Raw genomic sequence first — 14,036 nt, forward strand, 5'->3', positions numbered from 1 at the left:
TTATTTTACTGTCCAAGAGGTCTTATTTAGTTTAATAAAACTAAAAGCTCTTTCTGTTTATGTTTGCTATTAGTGAGGATGGCGTGTTTTTCCCCGTGATTAAAGTGGTGCTTTCAGCAGTAATTCTATTTACTCAGGAACGTGCCCTAATCTGAATGAAAATAGACAAAAATGCAGGAAAGCCAAGAAAACCTGGTGATTCTTCTTTACTGTCTGAGAAACCAGGGACAGTATAATGCACTAGCTTTACTAGTGAAGTATTTTCTCTAAAATCAACAAGTGTAAAACAGTGTTTATTTAACTAAATTCTATAGTAATCACTGAAATAATTGATGTAGGTTAACATTTTACTGATCAAAATACACTGAAGGTAGAAGAGACTATCACAAGTCCCATCTCTTTTGATGCCTGAAATCCAAAATTGCCAAGAGCAAATGAATGTGCCAAATATGCACAAGGAAAGCCCATCTCCTAAAACCACTCCAAGGGATTTCCAGCCCAAGGTAGTGTCTTTAAAAGCTTCTGGTGGGAGTGAGTGTTGTCCATTAATTTGTCTAAATGTTTTTGGTATGTAAGCATTTAGCATCATCTCTATTTTGTGTCAGTGCAATGGCTTCTTTGGCTTTTGAGAAGAAGGAAGTCCTTCAGAGGGTGTCAATCTGTCACCTGCTGCCACCTAATTTTGCTGTTCTGTGGCTCCTCTGCTATACCCAGAGAAGAGTTTTCCTATGCTTGAATAAACTCTTCATAGCTATTACTGCTTTTAATCCGGTAAACAGTTGGAAAGCTGATATTTCTGGCAATGAAGGAAGATGTTGTGCTCAATGGGAAGACTCTTAAATTTAGAAGACTATATATATAAAATATATACATATATATATTATATATGCATATATATACGGGAATATATACATATATATATACCTGCATACACATATATATGTGTATATGTATATATATGTGTATAATATATATGTGTATATATATGTATATTATATCTATACACATGAATAGTGTGTATATATATATAATCTGGTGTATATATATATTTATTCATGGTATATATAATATATAAATTAAGGTCATCAATGTGCTCCCGGAACTTTGCACTGATGATGCATCAGGGTCATAGTTCATCTGTATAATGAACTCACACACACACTTAAACACAAAACCTAGTAGCCCTGTTCTCTTTCAAAAAGATATATATATGTTTGTGCGTGTGTATACATGTTTATATATATTTTTATATATGTGTGTAAGTGTGTGTGTGTCTTTGTATATATAGGTGTGTTTGTGTCTTTGTGTATATATAAACACAAATATATGTATCCTTTTTATTTCAATGCCAACTGAGTAATCAGGATACAGTAAAAAACCTGGCAACTGCTTCAAAGAGGCTGGAGTCTGAGGTGAGGAATGAATAGGTTTGTTCTCATGGGGTGAAAAAGAGCCCAAGGTCTGAAACAGATGGGAGCAATGTGAGCTGCTGTGAAATTACCTTCACCGCAGGGTTTGTGCAGTGATCTTGGATGAGAAAGAAAGGGTTGAAAGAGAGCAGTGAGATGGATTTGCGTATGTGAGTAAGGATGTTTGTACATGAGATGAGACACAGGAAGGCAGAAAAATGGTACAAAAATTGAACCATCCAGAAAGTGCTTGATTATAAAGATTTTGTGTCTCCTCCCCTTTGTATGTCTTCTAGCTTGACTGACTTCAGCTGATAAACAACTAATTACTCTCAGAAAAAAAAAAAATAAATTAATCTCTAGTATATATTTTTAATTTGATATTTTGAGATTTATGAGTAGAGATGGGAAAACACCTCTTGCTCTGCTTTTCAAGTATATGAAGGGGAAACTTGCAGTGTCTCGTTAACCTGAGTAATACCAAACTCCAGTCATAAAAGCTTGCATAGCTCAGATGTGAACAAAAATGAATGGAAATTCCAGTTATCTTACCATGGCATCCTTTTTGCTGAAATACCTTTGTGCAGTTAAGGCATCTGTGAGGACAAGGGAAAAATGATGAATTGTCTAGGGTGCAGTCATCTGATTTTCTGTGTTCTTTTCTCCATTTTGGAGATTGCTCCCATTTCTAGATGTTGGGGCTGCAGAGGGGGATCTGGGGAAGGAGGAATGGTGGGAACGACAGGTCTCTGGGAAATGTAGGGTGCTGCTCCTGCAGTGCCACAGGCATAGCTGCCCACGGGACAGGGGAGATGGCAGGGCTGAAATTGCTGATTAATTCCAGTTAAATGTATCGTTTTAAAAATGAGGCAAAACTGGAACAAATTATCTGGTGAGTGGAATACACAGAGTGAGTTTTTCTCCTCCCTCACTCTTCCCCCTCTCCTCCTCCTCCCTCCTCTTACCTATGTTCAATCTGTGCTTTACATGCTTGTGCAGTGATTCTGAGGAGATGATACAATTTCATCCTCCCAAAGCAGCAATCCTCAGCCTATCATTCAGCATGAAGCCTGAAACAGTATATATGCTACAAGCCTGAAATAATGCAGCATGAATTACACATTTGATTACGAATGGCTGCTGCCCAAGCCATTCCCCATGCTCATCCCTTCTGTGGCAGTGCCAGAGGCAGCTCTGAGTGAGACAGGCAAGCTCTGAGCAGCTGCTCTGCTTTCCCTGGAGCAGCAGCTCTCCACGATCATTTGTTGCCTTCTTTTGGGACATTTCTGTGTACATTCCCCCCCTGTGAGGGGCTGCAGAGCAGCGCTCTTCCAAAATACGGAAGCCTGAGGTTTCTAAAGTATAACTCTAGGAGTGGAGAGAAAAATAATGTGGAAGGCTGACAATAGGGGATAATGTGTGTACACATGGCTTGTTTTTTGAAGCTGCCCAACATATGTTGGGCTTTAATGTTGGGCTTTGCTTGTCTGCAAAACCTTTGGCTGCCACAGCTGACTCCTGCATACAAAAATCAAAGGCAGTGAAATTTGCTGTCCTATCTGCAACCAGTGCTGTCAGCAAAAAATCCCATGTGATGCTGCTCAAGTTCAGCTGGATCTAAATTCTCAGAGAGCCAACACAGGTCTTTTTTCCACTTTACCCACTTACCCAAAATGTGAGGTGCTCCACTGAAGTGACACAGTTGGATTTGTCCTGGGCCCAGTGGGGTACAGGAGCCTGTGAGCCTGGTTGTGAGCAAAATGGAGTCTTACCAGTTTTCACTAGCAATACAACTGAAATGCACTTTGCTTTTATTAATTTGTTAAGGTGCATTTGTTTGTCATATTCTTTGTAACATAAAGATGAATTAGCCTATGTGTATCTCCTAATTTCATGGAATCATAGAATAGATTGTGATGGAAGGGACCTTAAAGATCATGGTATTTCAAACCCCTGCCATGGGCAGGAACACTTTCCATTAATCCACGTTATTCAAAGCCCCATCCAACCTGGCTTTGAACCCTTCCAGGGATGAGACATCCACAGCTTCTCTGGGCAACCTGTTCCAGTGCTTTGCCACACTCACAGTAAAGAGTTTCCTCCTAATATCCAATCTAAACTTACTCTCAGTTCGAAACCATTCCCCCTTGTCCTGTCACTACATGATCTTGTCAAAAATCTCGCTCCATCTTTCTTGTCAACATCATTCAGGTACTGGAAGTCCATGCATATTTAATTTCTGCTAAACTCTTAATTCATTTTATATTGTTTATAAATAACAATTTCCAACTTTAGAGGAGAGAGTGTGGAACAGATGTTTTTAATCCACCTGTCCATTTCTTTGTTTGAGTGTTTTATGTCCTTGTATTGTTTCTGTGTTTACAGTTAGATTTCTTGACAAGCCTGAAAAGGTAAATCCCTTTCTCTGATCTGTGCTTCAGCCTGAATTCTACATTGAGTTCTTGGTAATTTTCAGCTCAAGCATGCAGCTAAAGACTTTAAGAGGATTTGGCTTCAGATTTGACCTTGCAGCTCTGTGGTGCTACAGAGGTCCCAGGACAGTGAACACTCCTGGCCTTGGGAAATGGGCACAGGAAGAAAGTGCCGGGAGGCTGCCCTGACTTTTCTTTGTCAGAGAATGTAAACAGTGTGTGTATGCAAAATATTATTTATTATATATGGGGATGATTTTTAGGCAACCACAGACAACTTTCATAGGAAAAACAGGGTGAAATGTTTGAACTGGTACCTCTGGAAATGCCGAGGAACTTGAAGACAAGCTCTTTCAGATGCTCAGCTCCAGCCTTGTTCTGCCATCTAGTGTTTAACATAGTCAGTTTCACTTCAACAAAGTGATTTTGAAGTGTATTTTAGGGAAAGAAAATACTTAACAAGAAGATGAAAAAACCAGCATTTATTAGTGTGGAAAACTGTAGCACAGATGGGGAAAGACTCAATACAAATGGCATTGCTTGCATTCTAAATAGAATTGCTCTTGTCGATAGTAAATTAACTGGTCATCAACTAGGCTAACATTTTTCACTGGCAGAATTGGAAAGGTTTGTATTAGTCCCACAACTTTGGTTTCTCCTTTGTTTCAATAAGAACAATTTAATTTTTAGTGTTAATCCAGCTCTTTCTTACTATGTTTCTTATCTGTTGTTACAAGCAATCACCAGACATTTTGAATAATTCCTACTCAGATTTAATTTTTGGATAATTACTACTCTGTCTATTTATTTTTGACTGTTTAAAATCTGATTTTTATTATTGTTTTTTTTTACTATCTGGACTCTTAAAGCTTGAAAATTATTGGTTCTCTTTCAGACCATACAAGATGTTCTTAATCAGACAAATTACTTCTGCCTAGGGATTGTGTGGAAACTTATTTAAGTGGCAGTTATAGTGCAAAACTGTGATGGGATCCCTGTTAAACTCAGGAATAAAAGAATTCTCAATTAAGTGCATTTTTTATTGTGCTTTGTTACAGTGGATTTCATCTTCTGGTTAGTACAAGGATTCTTAAAGACATCTTCAAATATGGCCCAGCCGCTATTTTCCACTACTAACTTCTATGTAGTTGGCTGATTACTTTTCTGTGTTTATTTTTCAGTCTTTTGTTGTTGCTGTTTTTTGGGGTTTTATTTTTTTGGTTTTGGTGTTTTTCTTGTTGGTTTGGTTTAGTTTTTTGTGGGTTTTTTGTTTGTTTTGGTTTTTTGTTTTGTTGTTTTAGGGGATGGAGAGAAGGCTATTTTCTTGTTTACAAACCTGTGTCAAATTTTAATTAATACTGTTATGACTGAGGAAAAAAGAAAGCAAATAAACATTTTCAGAACAGTGGAGTATAACTCCTGAAGAGCAAGCCTGCATAATTTGATTGATATCTGAGGGAAGGGGGAGGATGAGAAGAAGAAACTTCTTTTGCAGTAATAATACAATTGGCCATGGCAGTGGGAACCAGAGTGTGAGTTGTCTGGGAAACTGAGCTGTGCTGTGCCTTTCTAGGTCTAGAATGAAGATTATTTTCAGGCTGCAAGTAAATCCCATGCAAGGAATCGTGGCTGAACTTTAGACAGCAAGATTGGAAGTGGTGGGAATATTAGGGTGTAGTCTTATCTCAGTGGTGCTGAGAGGCAAAGAAAATGATGGGACAAAAATGAGTTTTTAAAGAGATAGAGGAGGAAATTTCAGGAGAAAAAAAAAAGGAATACAAAGTTGTAAATACACAATTTCAACATTTTATGCTTAATAAGGATCAGATTCCATACTCCATTCGATGCTTTATTTTCAGTGTGTTTACATGGGTTTACTCTGCTTTGGAATTGGCAGAACACCTCTTCAGCCCTAAGTAGACTCATCTCCTATTCCAAAATCTGAAATTTTCTCTTCATATGTTGCAATGTTATCAAAATTTTCTGGTAAAGTAAGAATGCTTAAAATAATGCCTTTAAATGCCTAAAGACTGCGTGGTTTAATATGGATGATGGATGCTCCAAGGTGTCCCTAATCCTCCTTGTCCAATTTTAACTCTATCTCTGATCAGTCTCTGGGCACTGTCCTCTAAAAGCAGAACAAAGCTGAAAGGTGATAAGGAAAACATAATTATTACTAGAGATCTGCTGATAGCTCTGACAAACATATGGATTAGAATATCCTGTTGGCATGTTGAGCAGCACAGTATAGCACACATCTCCATGAGAAGGAGGGATCAGGAAATTTTGCATCATATCTCTTCTGTGATACCAAGCTTTCACATTTCCTTCAAATCTGGATCCTTTTTGGTCTTTGCGTAACTTGAAGAATTAGGGACATAAAAAAATTTTATTGTCCTTCCCTTTCAAAGGTGAAAAAAATCTCAGAACCTTTAAAATGTCAGTAACTGTACTTGATTTTTCTGTCCTATTTTAAAGAGATGCAAGAAAATTATATTTGCCTAATTCTCTTTGTATTTTTTAACATTTGGAATGGTATGTTCATGTTTCACACCCCTTCCTTGTCCAAGCATACCTCAAGCATTCCATCTGCCTTCTCCTTTGGTACATGGAGTGTTTATTCTCAATAAACTTCAGCTACAGCCCCAACAGCATTAGAGCACACAAAAACTCTGAAGAAGTTCACCTCTGAATTGTAATCGACAGGCTTTAAGTGGTTTGGGGTTCTTTTTCCTGCTTTCTGGAAGATATAATCCTGGCTTCTGCTATTTAAGTGTTGTATAAGTATGAGGTTAAAAAAAATAGAGGCTGCTTTGTTTTGTGTTCTGTCAGATGTAGCTGGTAAAATTTACAGCTTGTTTTATGTTTGTGGAACAGGATGTTTGCTCCTATTTTCACCTTCAAATGTGACATTTATTTCTCTTATAAAGCCTTCCATGTTCAACCTTTTGCTTTTTATTTTCTGGCATGAAGCAATTTATGACCAAAAGAAAAAAAAATCTACTACATAAAAATCAGGGACAGAATGGTCATGTTTGGTATTTTTGCAAGTTATCTAAGAAAATTGCATTTTGCTGCTGCAGAAGGCCCTTATCCTATAAGCCAGGTCTTTGTGAATGTATTCTTGCAACCAGTCAATGGATTTTATCATGGTTCAGATGTCAAAAAATATCCCATTCAGTCTGAATTTTGTAACACTCAGCATCCAGTCTTGTCTTTATTCCTTTCACAATAACTTGTCAGCCTCCAGTCATATTCCTGTTCTACACAGATAAACATTATTATTTGGTTTTTTATGTCAAAATCACACTCCTATTTGGAACTGTCAAGTATGAATACATTACTTATGCAGTAGTAAAACCTCTGATGGATAAGTTTGTTCAACTGTGTATTGAAATGGCACAACATAGGTTTGATATTTTTCTAGTTGGCCACCAACAATTTTTACATTTAATGTGGAAATTTGCATCTCAAAAAGAGGTGCTTTGTTTGCCATGCAGTAATCTCAAATCCTTTTTGGCTACCAGCATGCACATCCTATTTCGTTGCCATTTTGAATCAAAATTTTCATGGATATATCTTGATAAGTGTCCACATTCACAAAAAAAGCAAAAAGCAAGAAATGATTGCATAATTCCAACTAATGGAAAAGTGGAAAAAGATTGAAAAAAAATCTCCATTTCCGTTTCCATCTTACAAAAGGCTTGAAGGTGTTTTAATATCTATTTTAATAATGCTAAAATAACAGACTTCCATGTTCTTGTCCAGAGTAAGGGAACATTCTCTCTGTGGGAGAGGACCAGGGCCCTCCAGTGGGAGTGCACTCCTCACCATTCCTTGGCACAAAGAAAACACACATGTTTGAGCAAATACACAGCCTGTAGTCTGCAGAAAACCTTAAGCAAACACGATGTAACTCTAAATGGGTACAAGATAAAAGAAGGGAGGGAATATTCTGCCTTCAGTTCAGGACAACAGAGTCATTTATCATGAAGCAGCAAACAAAAAAAAGGAGCTATGCCAACAAGCAAAGCTTGTCTGGCTCAGATTTGTTGCTGCCTCCTCATCCAACACCTGTCTTCAAGTGGCTGCAGATGAGGAAGCTTGTTCACTTTATTTTGCATATTTTCTCTGTCCTCATTGTCACTTTAGTGCATCAAATTATGCTGATAATTCAGTGGGGAGAGAAGAGCAAAATCATAAACCAGAGGTATCTGTTCTTATTGGGCATGGGAGTGAACATGGAAGGAGATGAGGGGGAGAGCAGATAGACACACCAGCAGGGGGGGTGATGGGAAGAAACATGAGAAGGGGGAAAAAAGAAAATAAGATCTTTTTCTTCTTTCTTTCTTGTGTATATATTGCTTTTTAAGAAAGTAAAAGACAGGGCACCAGAAAAAACTGCTAAAAATTTTATCTCAGTTTCTAGCATGGACTAGTCCATAGTTATTAAAGAGTAATATTCAAGATTGTTTTCCCTCAGCATATTAGTTTTTAAAAAAATATATGTTCAAAGTGCAAGTAACTTTATTGTATTTAAATCCTTGAAATGAGTTCATCATCATATTTCAAATATATTCCACAATTTTAGCTTCACAAGCTCTTTGGTTAATTCAAAACACTCAAATGTATTTAATTCCACATTACAGTTACAAGGCTGCAAATGGTAAATAAACATAACTCTTAGTACTTTGTTTGGTTATTGGTAAAAATGTATTTTTAAAATCACTTTGCCAGCATTGGATTCTATTTTGTATTCTCATACACGGGCAAGAAAATTCAATAAATCTATTTTGTTTCCAGAATGGAACAAATACACTTTTCTATTTGACCCTCCAGTGTGCCAGCAATGCACCTACTCAGTTTTAGTTTCCATTATTCTACAGCCAAAGTTTTATCATTATCACAATATCAGTAATAATGGCACCTTTTTCAATTGTCTGAAACATTTGCAGTGTTAATTAAAAAAAAAAAAAACATTTTGACAAAATGCACAGCTAACAGACAACATTTTCATTTAAAGAGGTGTTCTTTCTTTTAAAAGCATGAAATTACCTAAACAATAAAAAACCTTGCAACTTGTTTTCCTAGAAATGTTTTTGCCCTCATTAGTACGTGCATGAAATTAAAATATGCTTCTCTTGATAGCAACAAGGATGTTCTCCTGTTTTTAACATCATTTTCTGAAATACTAGCTCAGTAGATACATGGATCAGTCAGTAAAAATAAAAAATGTTTTGCACTACATGAAATATCTTCGTTAGCTTGCTGGTATTGCTTTTGATATTATTTGTTCTCTGAAACTCTCCCTCTGTCCACAGATCAGTAATCAGAAATGAGATTCTTTTGATGTTCAACCCTAACCCTGCTGCTGGACATTACCTATTCTGTGTGAAGGTCAGGTGGATGCTGACTCAGAGTGTCTGCTTGGACAGGCTGGTTTTACACAGGATGTTCCTTTTTCTCCTGCTTGGGAGATCTCTGTGCTGCTCTCACCTGGCTATTGCTGCCTGGAGAACAGGTTTTCTTATTAGTGAATTAAGTGATATTAATTTCAATGATTTTCTTTAAGTATTTAGGTCAGATCTGATAAAAATAAGAAGGTTCTGTAAAGCTGTCTCTGCTCACAGTGTCTGTATGGGTGTCTCCTTGCATGTGGCCTTGGTTCCAGTTCCTTTGGAGGCTCCAGCTGGGAGCCAGCTCCACACAGTGCCCCAAAGCTGATTCCCAGTGCCCAGAAGGTGCAGAGGCACCTGGTGTAACCACCTGTTTGTGAATTATTTGGAATTTCTGTCTTTGAACTGAAACCAGCTCTTCATTAAAGGTAGTGGTCCTATTTTTAGGAAGAAAGAAAAGAGCTTATCCATCCTTGTCATGTTTCTGCTCACTCAGACAATCTGTTAATGGTGGACACAGGAATTAGACATTTCACAAAAGACAGTTTTGGAGCAGCACATATTCCTTTGGAATCAGCATTCCATTGGCTTTTAGCAACTCCATGTTGCTCAATAGCTACTGAGGGGATGATTCCCAGTGCCCAGAAGGTGCACAGGCAGCTCTGCTACCTGGTGTAACCACCTGTTTATGACTTATTTGGAATTTCTGTCTTTGAATTGAAACTATTTCTTCATTAAAGGTAGTGATCCTATTTTTAGGAAGGAAGAAAAACACTAATCCATCCTTGTCATGTTTTTGCTCACTCAGACAATCTGTTAATGGCGGACACAGGAATTAGAAATTTCACAAAAGACAGTTTTGGAGCAGCACATATTCCTTTGGAATCAGTATTCCATTAGCTTTTTGTAACTACATATTGCTCAGTAACTACTGAGGGGAGACCTCAGTGCCATGTACAGCTTCCCCAGCAGGGGAAGCAGAGGGGTAGGTACTGATCTCTTCTCTCTTAACCAGTGATGGGACCCAAGGAAACAGCAGGAAGCCCTGCCAGGGAAAGCTGATGTTGGATATTAGGAAAAGATTCTTCTCCCAGATGATGGTTGGGCCCTGGGACAGTCTTCCCAGGTCACAGCACAAAGCCTCACTGATTTCAAGAAGGGCTTGCTTCAAGGAAGGGTTGGGCAACACTCTCAGGCACACACTGGCATTCTTGCATCAGGATTTGTGGGTTTTTGTGTGTCCCTTCCAACTCAGGATATTCCGTACTTCTTTGAACATGTAACTCAGGATAATTGAGATATTTTGGCTACATCCTGGCAATGGCTGGTGCAGCTTTAGGAAAAAAAGCAGAAACTTGAAGGGTTGTCCCAACTCCTGCCAGCTGCTGTGCCACCCCAGCAGGCTGCCTGCCAGCCACATCCAGGCAGGCACAGGCAGCAATCTGGCATCCTCTGAGCACAGATGCAGCATTCCTTTGTTCCAAAGGAAAGGGGAGGTGGAGTGTGAACACCAGTTACTTTTGTGCTACCCATAAACAAGTAATATACATAAAAATGAATAATAATAATATGTAAAAGTGTGTTGCCATCTAGGTTAGTTGTTCACATTTGCTTGTTGATGTGGCAGAATCACTCCTGGACATCATAGACAAAGAGATTTTTATAAACCATTGCAAGGGAAAAGTACAGAGATCAAAATGAGATCCAGAGAAATCCCCAGGCAAACCAAAGAAAAATGTTTGTATCTGGTTTTTATGATGCTGTTTCTAAAACACTATGCTGGAGCAAACAAATTTATTTTGAATGTTTCTTTGAGCTGTGTCTTTCTTCTGAGATGGAAAATCTCCTCGTAAATTAAGCCCACAAAATTCTGGACTAAACCCAGTGGTAGTTTTACCCAGACTTTCTTAGTGCTCATTTGGTGCTCCAGCAAGTGGATTGGTTGGCTGACCCTTCCTGTTCCACTCTTGTGCAGATGGCACTGGTGGGAAGCTCCATTCCCTCACCCAGGCTGCTGATTGTCATCAACCCTCATGGGCTGGAGCCCTGTGGTGGGTGGAGAGAATGGTAACTTGCAGGCAGCTGGAAACAGGGGCATTACTTGATTTGCTTCCTTTTTTCATAGTCAATTTTTGTGCTTAGCTGGCTGTTTTTAGATGATTGTGCACATTCCAGCATCTCTGGATGGTGACAGCATTTCACATCTGACAGTTGTCTTGTGTAACTCACTCCTTCCACAGGTTTGCCAGAAGTAGGTGCTTCATCTAAGTGATTAAAGCAACTCTTAAAGAACAATATTGATTCAGGGCATTTAGGGACTTGGCTCACCCTTTAAAATCCATCAGTCACGAAACCAAGGATAGAAGTCTTGAAATAGAGGCACAAGGCTAGATACATTTATTTTGAAAATGATGATGGAGAATGTAAAACAGGAACTGGGGACGATGCCAAATCCAATTGGGAAAAATGCTGTGGGGAGAAGAGAAGGATATTAAAAGGCAGGGAGTGAAGCAAAGCAAAAGCCATAAATTTTTCATCATGAGGGATCATTCTAGCAGAGCTGACTCAGGGCTTCTCAACAATGTAGGCAAAAATAAATTTTCCTTTCCTAGCTGCTGTGGAGTAGAGCTTTGACAGAGTTCTGGCTGAAGAGCAAAGAGAAAATACTTAAAGCTATGCTGGCCATGCTAATAGCCAGCAAAGGGTATAAGGGTGCCCCCTCATCCTGTGGGTGAAAATTGGAAATGAGAGATGCAGTCTCCCAGCAGCTTTGGCATGGGCTAACACCTCAGCAGTCACACATCTGTTCTTTCCAGGGGCAGGGAGGGCTGACCTTGGCAAGCCTTTCCCATCCCTGTTATTACTGTCTTGATATGAGTGCATAAAGTTACTATATTTTATGCAAATAAGTTTTTCAATTTAAAATTTACCTTCCAAGGTATGCATAAATATGTCAGGTAGTGGTGAATTCTGCTGTATTTTGCCCAGGATGTCTTCTGCATGATATTGTTCATATACAGTTAATTAATAATCTGACATGATTCCCTCAAACTGTGATCATGGTTCCTCTCACCAGCTGTGTTCAGTAGATTTGGAAGAGTTAATGGGACAACAGTGAAGAGCAAAAAAATATAGAAACTATAGATATCTGTGAGAAATGACAGAAAATCTATAAATCCCATGATTAAAGAGATGGAACTTTTTGATACTGGGCTTTAGGTTCCAGATTTTAATCCTTAGCTTTAGATTTTAATCCTTAGCTCTTGCTGGAGGTATTAATTCAGAACCTACTCATTTTAATCACTTTGTGGAGATTTTGGGCCAAATGCTGATGATATTCCTCATCCTTGTTGTATTCCTGATCTGGTTTGCTGGAAAATCCTTGTTATCATGTTCAGTTTTACAAGTGAAACAGGATGAAATGCTTTGCTATGCTGCAGTTACTCCTCCTTTATGTAGGCCTTATTTTAAAATAATTTAAATCACATTCAATATAATATTACAGCGACCCGAGGAGGTCACTGGGGGTGAGAAGGACAAGAATCTTGTTTCTTGATCAGAAGGCTGGATTTATTGATATATGATATATAATACATTAAAACTATACTAAATAGAATAAGAAGAGAAGTTGCAGAGGCTGCTGCTAAGCTAAGAATAGAAAGGATCTATAACAAAGTTGTGTCCGGGGACTCTGTCCCCAGCTTGCTCCTGTGATTGGCCCTTAATTATAAACATGGGAACATGAGCCAATCAAGGTGCATCCCACTGCATTTCACAGCAGCTGATAACAATTTTTTACATTCTTCTTCTGGGGCCCTTTGCTTCCCAGAAGATACACAACCCCAAAGAAAGGATTTCTGTGAAAAAATGTCTGCGAAATTATAACAAAATTTATTAAATACTGCTTTGCCAAGATTAGCTTTGTGTTAACAGACTAACAAATAAAACAGGATATGCAAATTTTACATTGATTTTGGCTGTGAAGTTGCTATATTTGCACATTCACTATGAAGTGAATCCAGCAGAAGACTGAAGTACCACATCTATTTTATACTACCTGGAAAGCAAAAAAGAATGCAGCAGGGATAATCTTGTAGCTTCTCACCCCTTCCTACCTCCCCTGAAGTGTCAAATAAAGATATTTCATTTGAGTTCTGGATAGCAAAAATAAAAATTTATCCATGACAGAAGAATATATGTTTTGAACCTTAATAGCTGGATTCAAACTTTGGGATGTAATAATATTGTATGTTGGAAAGCTAGATTAAAAAATATCTGGGGTCAATGGTCCTGCTTTTAATTCATTCTTTTTCAAGTGCTATAACTCTTGAAGGTAAAATGTTTGAAAGCATATTGATTTCTGGACTGGAGGAAAAAAAAAAGAAAAGCTATTTTAGAAGCTTTTTGAGACCTCCAGCCTATGGAGGGTCTACTGAACAAGCAGCTTTTTTCAGCCACCTTTGTAAAGGAGTACAGCTGCTAATCTAAATTTATCAGGATATGAAACATTGATCATGACCCATGAGATGTTTTATTCAACTAAAGTACTGTGTATACACAGAATGACTTTTTATTTGTTCCTCCAAGGGACTGTTAGCAGAGTTTTCTGGTAGTCCCTGGGCTAATAATGTATTAGTAAAAGAGTCTCGCAAGCAATAACTTGTATTTCTGCTGTGAGGAAACGAAGGAGAGGCCAGGGATGCTCAGACTTAGAATCCTCTACCTGCAATGATGGCAGCCTTGGATATTGCCTGCATTTTTTCCTTAGGGCATTTCACATCTAAAGTATTCACCCTTGA

General features: G+C 38.2%; 1 protein-coding gene across 1 annotated transcript in view; it reads left to right on the forward strand.

Annotated features, from left to right (window-relative positions):
- Window positions 1-14,036, forward strand: part of ROBO1 (roundabout guidance receptor 1) — a 680,447-nt gene that overhangs the window by 135,287 nt on the left and 531,124 nt on the right. The gene's annotated exons all lie outside the window — the stretch shown is intronic.

The sequence above is a fragment of the Melospiza georgiana genome, chromosome 2, assembly GCF_028018845.1.
Source record: "Melospiza georgiana isolate bMelGeo1 chromosome 2, bMelGeo1.pri, whole genome shotgun sequence".
NCBI classification, from domain to species: domain Eukaryota; kingdom Metazoa; phylum Chordata; class Aves; order Passeriformes; family Passerellidae; genus Melospiza; species Melospiza georgiana.